General features: G+C 36.0%; 1 long non-coding RNA gene across 1 annotated transcript; it reads left to right on the forward strand.

Annotated features, from left to right (window-relative positions):
- Positions 1–841: 841 nt before the first annotated feature.
- On the forward strand, positions 842–6,621 carry LOC108708108. Its single transcript, XR_001934388.2, has 5 exons — positions 842–1,325; positions 2,288–2,339; positions 5,007–5,057; positions 5,387–5,477; positions 5,964–6,621. It is a non-coding gene; the product is annotated as an uncharacterized LOC108708108 (long non-coding RNA).
- The last annotated feature ends 1,211 nt before the right edge of the window (positions 6,622–7,832 follow it).

Here is a 7,832-nt window from a genome sequence, read left to right on the forward strand (position 1 = left end):
AACTGTGGAAGGGAGATGGGAGTTGTAGTTCTGCAACAAGTAGACATTTCTGTCTTATGTTCTTTTAAATTTTATGTTTTATAATAGGTGGGTGATGTTAAACTGTCCCTTTGGCTGTTAAAGGATTCTGAGTGGAATAGTTTAGCAACAACCATAAATCTGTGTATTATTACACCTATAACAATATTGTTACAGCTATCTCTCCATTTACACAAATTTTGTTCAGTCAAAATATATGGAAGAATATGAACTACAGTATTAATCCATCTCATTCTTGTTAACTCAGTGCTTTCAAACTTTTTGCTTGCAGTGGATTATTATGCCATAAAATAAAGCAAGCCAAGAATTGTACCACATATCCTCAGGCTTAGTGTGACATATTATTGGGGGGTGTCGATCAATTCATGGGGGAATTCATTTAGTGAATCATGATGCAATTATGTCCCTACAAGGAAATCCAGTTGGATAGCTTTATGTTAATTTCTTTTCTGCTATTATTTTAACTTAAGTTGGTCTTAAACATAATTTTGTCAGCAGATACAAGGTTGTATACAAGAATATTAGCATTATCATGCCATGGATAGGGGTTGTTGCTACAGTCTGAGAGGTTTGAACATTTTGGTCATAGAAAATAAGAATTTGTGGACAATTTGCTGGACAATTTTTCCTGATAACATCCTAAATAACTATCCGCCTGCTGTCCTTGCGTGCATGGTCTGTCTGATGACAGATTTGTTTACGAACAATAATATTTTAATGATTCATTATTCTGTATACCGATAGTTCTGCAACTGAATACGTTATAGACACACATATCATAGACATGATTAGGTGTGTGGAAAATGATCACTAGTTGGCATATCATTTTAGGGTATGGCCTTTAAATAGAAAACTACAACCCAGGTAAGTGACATATGATAAACATAACTGTGACCTTGTGAAAGAAACTGGCTTTCATTACATTGTATACAGCTTTACATATAGGTTAACAACTATATATACATATCTACCCCTCCCCCTGCATACCAAGTTAGGACAGCTGCACAAGGGGAGGAACAGCACATTCAAACACACACTTCAAAACCAAAACACATGTGAACACACTGCTTTGCTCAAGCGTTTTTCATACTCACTCTCAGGGTCTACACACTCACACTCAGGTCACAAACATAAACACTGATCTCAGAATCAGTTCAGTCACACAGATAATTCTGCACTGCATGTTATGACTGCCTGACAGCACAAGTTCAAGCTCTCGTTCTACAGCAGCCTCTGCTCTCCTGCTAGTTGTTAACTACAACTCTTCTGCTCTTGGGATCCATGAGGTGAGTTTTCTTTCATCACAGGACACTAATGCTTTTGCATGATGCATGGTTTAGCGGTTTCTCATATATTTTTAAATTGCAAGCTCTTATGAACAGGGCCTTCTCTCAGTCTTCTTTATTTGGTTCAGTTGCAATTTCATTTTCAGATGAATTCTAAAGGTTATGATTGAGTTTTGGCCAATTCCTAATGGTTAGGATTTGGTTCTGATGAACAGGGGTCTATTTATTAAACCTCGAGTTTTTTAAGGGCAAAACTAAAATTTTATTATACCCCCAAAAGCTTCTAAAAATTAGAATCCAAAAATACGCCATATTAAAGCTGTCAACCTCATGCAGACGTCAAGTTGTTTCTTGACATCGTGATCTGCGATGGATAATTCGATAAAGTCTCGGTTTTCATCCGATAATCCAAAAAATCCCTAACATTGCGTTTTTAGAGTTTAAGTCTTACTATACGAATTGACACACATTTTTCGTAGCGATTTTATCTCCAAATATTTAGAGAAAAATTATTTAGAAATGAGTTAAATTTGTGGAAGGGAGTTCTGACTTTGTTTTAAGAAAAAAGTTTTAGCAAATAGGCCCCCCCAAGTCATGTGACGAACTCTGAACAAATGAATGTGTAGTTTTTGTTTAGAGAGTATGCAATTTTCTCATTTATGAAAATGCAAATTATGGTGCAAATTCGTTCCAGTATTTGGGCAAATGTTTTGTGTAGGAATCCATATCCATTGTTAATATAGACAAACTATGGATACAAACACAATGAAATTGTACTGAAAGTGTATTTTAGACTTACAACAAAAGCCAACTTCCCCATGCTCAAGATAGCACTAATCACACACTATTCTAAAGCCATTTATGTCCTTCCATAGAAATTGTTGTAGTTTACAAACTGGCTGGACCAGTTCACAGCTTACATGTATTTTGTTAAAAAAATGCTTTCTATGTTGTATTTATAGGCTGAAATAAGGCTGTCTATGGGAAGAAGCACATGAACATCTGCAGAAATCAGTATGTATTATACAATAAGATCTGATAAGATGGGAAGACTATGAGATCATGACACAGACCTCACCCCCTAACCAAACTGAAAAGTCTCACAAAAATTGACACTTCCTGATGTTTGCTATGCTTTGTGATATTTTCCTAGTTACTAGGGTAAAATGTACAGTCTTCTTATCAACCAAGACCATATATAGTACTTAAGACTTTACACAGGAGACTTAACGCTGTGTTGCACTTTGCAAATATAATGTAAAATCACTGCTTTGTAAATCAGGTTCAGACTTGCTAATCACTCACTCATATTCTGCAGAATAAATTATTTATACATATATAAAACCTTAATGGTGATTTATACTGAGCTACGTCTGCACATTACAGAAGGCTAAAATGAAAAATCAGAATGTTTAGGTCATTGCTTGATTATTATGTAAGGAATTAGGGCATGGTTAAAATCAAATCTAATATTGTCACCAGCAGTGTCCTCAATCTAAAAGGATTTACTGCAGAAGGGTCAGTTTCAAGGGAAAAAAACAAGCTTCCATTTCTGTGCATACATTGTACATTATTGAGCAACTTTTTAAAAAGGGGAGAACGGTCCCAGTGATATATTATGAAACATAAATTAACGTTAGAATTAAAGACATAAATTACCATAAAACATAAATTACCATAAAACATAAATTATCATAAAAAGTATCCCATCATCTCCTGTAGGCAAAAAACAATTCAGACTTCAGTTCACAAGGGAACTGGTATGCTGGAAGTAGGTAATAAACTGCGAACCTATCAGTCTTCTCTCAGCAAATAGCTCCCTACAACTTTGCCTTTTGCAGATTGTTGCCACAACAGAGAACTTCTTTCATTTTCCTTCTGCTGCTGAGACAACCCTTTCTCCATTATGGCTTCAATTTTCCCCCTTCCCCCTCATCTATTCACTTTCCCAGAAGCCCCCTCCCTCTGAAATAACTATGTGTACTCTGTGTGTCGTTTGCATGTAACCAACTCAACAGGTTTGTCATCACTTTCAAGGGCACAAAAAGGTGAAAAAATATTGGTAATTGAAACAAAGCCCAAAATGCATATATACATGTTTACACCATAAAAATGAAAATGTTACACAAATATAGCAACACAAATGCAGGCAAAAACAAAAGCAATTTGTAAACAAAGTGTTTGAAGTATGTATAAAATCCTTCATGACAGATTTAAAACAATAACACATGTAGGGATTAAGGGGTATGCAAAAGGGAAGTATACTGTACAACTGCGGGGGGGGGGGGGTATAGGGGACCCAATTAGGCATGGATTGATAAGCAGTTTTATGTTTATGAAAAATATTTTTTTCAACGTTTAGGAACTCCAAATTCGATAAAAGCATTTTACCATGTTAGCCAGTAGATCAGAGGAAAATTTTTATTTTAGATTTGCGTCAATGTGATACCATAAATGGCTTACTATATATGAATATTATGAAGCAAGCTTTCTGGACTCTGAGGGATTTGCCTTGTAGTATTACTGTATAGTTAGCCAATAAATGTATCACTTTAATGGCGTCCGTTTTGTTACTTTACTCAATGGGGCTCCAGCTATGTAATTGATGATATGGATGGAAATAGGAAACTTCCTGTTTGAAATTACAGGAAGGTTGTATTTCTTCTGCCCATATTTTAACTGCCAAAGTTGAAGCTGTCCTGTGGCCAAGCAAACAATGGAGAATCAAAAAACCTCAGTGCAAAGTTTTAGAAAAAGAAACATGTATAAAACTAATTAGAGACTGATTTATCAATTTACAAGTCTAAAAAAAAAAAGTTGCATTCAATGAAAAACTTGTGGACTTTCTTTCCCTCAACCGCGTTTTTTTCTTGAGCATATATTAAAAAAAATAGAATAATTGCATTTTGTCGCAGAAAAAAGTTGCTCATGAACTAAAAACCACATTGTTCCATTCATTTTCAGTGACTTTATGAAATCTCCACTTTTTTTATAAACCAGACAAAAAATGTACAGGAACTTGCATGAAATCTTTAAAATGTTCCACTTCCAATTCACTGTTTAAGAAACTCAACAGCTTTTATTTGCTGAGTTTTATTAAAATATTTTATTTAAAAAAATAAATTGTGACTGAGTTTTAAACAATTAATTATATTTGAGCATATTCATGATTAAAAAATTTTTTTCAGAAAAATGCCAATTTTGAAATTTAATAATTTCCCCCCTCAGTGTCCATACCATTATATAGTTGAGTGCATGTAAGGAAACATGCTAGAAATTTGACATTTGGATAGAAATTCCGGTTAAACCATTGATGTTATAACAAGATTTGTGGCACAATCTTGCAACAAGGGGAAGTAAATAAATAAAGCTAGAAATGTATATATTTTTCAAGTACAATGTTAATATAATATTGTTTCTGTATATCACTTAACAATATAACAATCCAGTTGTCCTCCATCTACTCTGTCCTTTCATTTCAACTAGGTATCTCTATCTCCCTCTACACCCTCTCTGGCTCTGTTTTGAGCCTACAATGCTTTGATCTCTTCTGACAGCTGTTCTCTTTGGGAGAGGCAGCATTATGTTGGTCATTACAGAAGGGGAGGTACATGGGGTAATAGCTGGGGTGACAGGCAGTGTCTCTCACACAACATCTTATGCACGATCTTTGTTCCACAGATTGAAACAAACACCTGCTAAGAAGAGAAGGTGTCCAGCTTCTGAAACAAGGTGATATAAGGGTGTATAATTGTAGCTAGTGAATGTGGGAGATTACATATAATTGTATTTTGCATGAGATATGATTGTGCAGTTGAATAAGCACAGAATTGGGTCAAAGGGAGCACAGGACAGAGATGTCAGTGTTTAGAGACAATATGATCACTGCTTATGAATGCTACCCATATAGTGCCTTTAAACTTTGGAAAATTACCAAAGATTTATTAGTGTGCATATTTAAGAGCAAAACTGCAGTGGTGATGGCAATGGAGCACATATATTAGAACAATTTATCCAAATTAACATCTTTACTACACAGATTCTCTATTCTTTTGCTCTAGTGATAGCTGAAAATCCAAGAGTTGTACTTGTAGAACGAGGATGATAATTCGCCTTGGACGTCTCACCCCTGGATACTTCCGTCTATTGCAGGTACTTTGGCACAACTGGGGGAGTGCCACTGGGGTGGGTTGACATTGCCGCTTAAGAATGCATCATGAGGTTGAGAAGTCATAGTATGTGGTTAAAACAGATATATTAGAGCACCACAATGCTCACATGCTGATTTATTGAGCACTACAAAATCAAAATACCACCAGCAGCTATAGGAATAATCTGTGCTTTATGCTGTCACAGACTTGTAACACCTGTCTATCCAGGTGTCTGTGTGACGATACACAAAACAGATGGTGGAATGCGACACTTGTTTCTACTATATTTAAGCAAGTGGATGCATCTGAATGCACAGGGGGGCTGTGAGAGTGCTTGTGTCAGGATGCCATCTTAGTTTAGACGGCATGTGTCTGAATTCCATAGGTAGAGGAAGAATGTGCCAAAATGCAAGATGTATTTGTCATGATGCTAATTTGATATTGTGTTACAGTTCAGAAATGTATCTCAAACAAGGGTATATTTCAGTTGCAGGTGTCTGGAGAGTTGGCATCAGAGCCCAAGGACCGACTAGTAAACCATATGGCTTTTCTCTTAGCCCTAATGGGCCTTGGGCTATCCTATTACAGCGTCCGGCAAATGGTCCAGAAGTCGAGCATATCACAGTCTAATGCATATCCGAGGGTCTGAACCTGTGACCTTGGCAAAATCTATGAAGCTTCACATAAATGGCTGAACAATAGATATAGAGGGCAGGGAAAATGTAATAAACGAAGTATAAGTAGAGATTGCTAGTTAAATGGGTTAAAAAAGACTAGGGATGCTTTGATAGCACGGTCTGTTCTACATATAGCCTGGTGTGCAAGAACAGACAGTCAAAGTGGTGGGAGAAAGAGTTGCAGTACCCAACTCTTGCAGCTTAATATAAAATGTAATCTAATAACACTACTGTTTAAATAAGAGGAAGAGTTTGAGCAGAGGCAACATCTCTACTTCAGAAGAATGCATGGTGTTTTTTTATGTGAAAGATGGGAGCATTCTACAAATCTTTTACTTTGTAAACTGAAAACAAATCCATCTACTAGACCCAAACATAGCATTGGGGGTTTATTTATGAACTACCTCTTAAAGACTGCACATGAATGGAGAACAGGTCACTAGAAAAAAAAAACATTTTAATAGCAATGGAATATTGCACTTAAAGGAAAACTATACCCCCAAAATGAATACTTAAGCAACAGATAGTTTATATCAAATTGAATGACATATTAAAGAATCTTACCAAACTGGAATATATATTTACATAAATATTGCCCTTTTACATCTCTTGCCTTGAACCACCATTTCGTGACTATCTTTGCTGCCTCAGAGATCACCTGACCAGAAATACTACAACACTAACTGTAACAGGTAGAAGTGAGGAAGCAAAAGGCAGAACTCGACCTTACATGTGGTTTGTATGTGTGCACAGTGAATCGTACGATCTAAGGGGTCGGCCCTTATTTTTTAAAATGGCAATTTTCTATTTATGATTACCCAATGGCACATACTACTAAAAAATTATATTATTATGATAATGGTTCATTTACATGAAGCAGGGTTTTACACATGTATCTTTTAATAGAGACCTACATTGTTTGGGGGGTATAGTTTTCCTTTAAGGGGTTGGGGACTCTGTGTAATGCCACTGTGCACACACCAACCTTTAAGGTCAGTCCATAAATGACCCCAGAAAACAAAGAGTAACTCTTACTAGAAACCCCATACTCTTACCAAGCAAACTGGGTCAGTACACTAAGGGAACGATTTATTGCCTGTGTACTTTTTGTTTATTCAGCACTTGGTGCTCCGTTTGTTACTGAAGCAACTGTTGTTCCTCACAGTCAGATGCATATTACAGTACATATTAAGCCGATAGAAGAGGTCATACGTTAACTGTGTGTTCAAAATAATTATGAAAAAAATACTCTGTATTTCTATCATATATGTGTATAACGTAATGATATAGTTGCACATTTTCTTAGTCTTGTAATATATTTGTTTTTACAGAGACTAAACGTAACAAATGTTAAGATATACATGTGTCTGTCTCTGTTCATTCACCTCCTCTGCCCAATCATAACTCGCAGTGCAGGGGTTAAGCATTCTAGCTGTGTTTGTGCATCCATGCAAGCAGACATGATTGGATTCTACAGGCTGACGTGTTTAGGAATGGCTGAATGAGCCACATAAACAAACACAGAGACACACTGTATTGGGTTTAATATGCAAGATTCAGCTTGCAGAACACTCCTTACCATAAACTCATAGAAGTGGTGAACATATTGTTAGAAAATTAATTTCCACATGGCAGTTTGTATCTGATGTTTTAAGCAGGATACAGAATATTCAAAGAGA

This window comes from Xenopus laevis, chromosome 2L (assembly GCF_017654675.1).
Source record: "Xenopus laevis strain J_2021 chromosome 2L, Xenopus_laevis_v10.1, whole genome shotgun sequence".
Lineage (NCBI taxonomy): Eukaryota > Metazoa > Chordata > Amphibia > Anura > Pipidae > Xenopus > Xenopus laevis.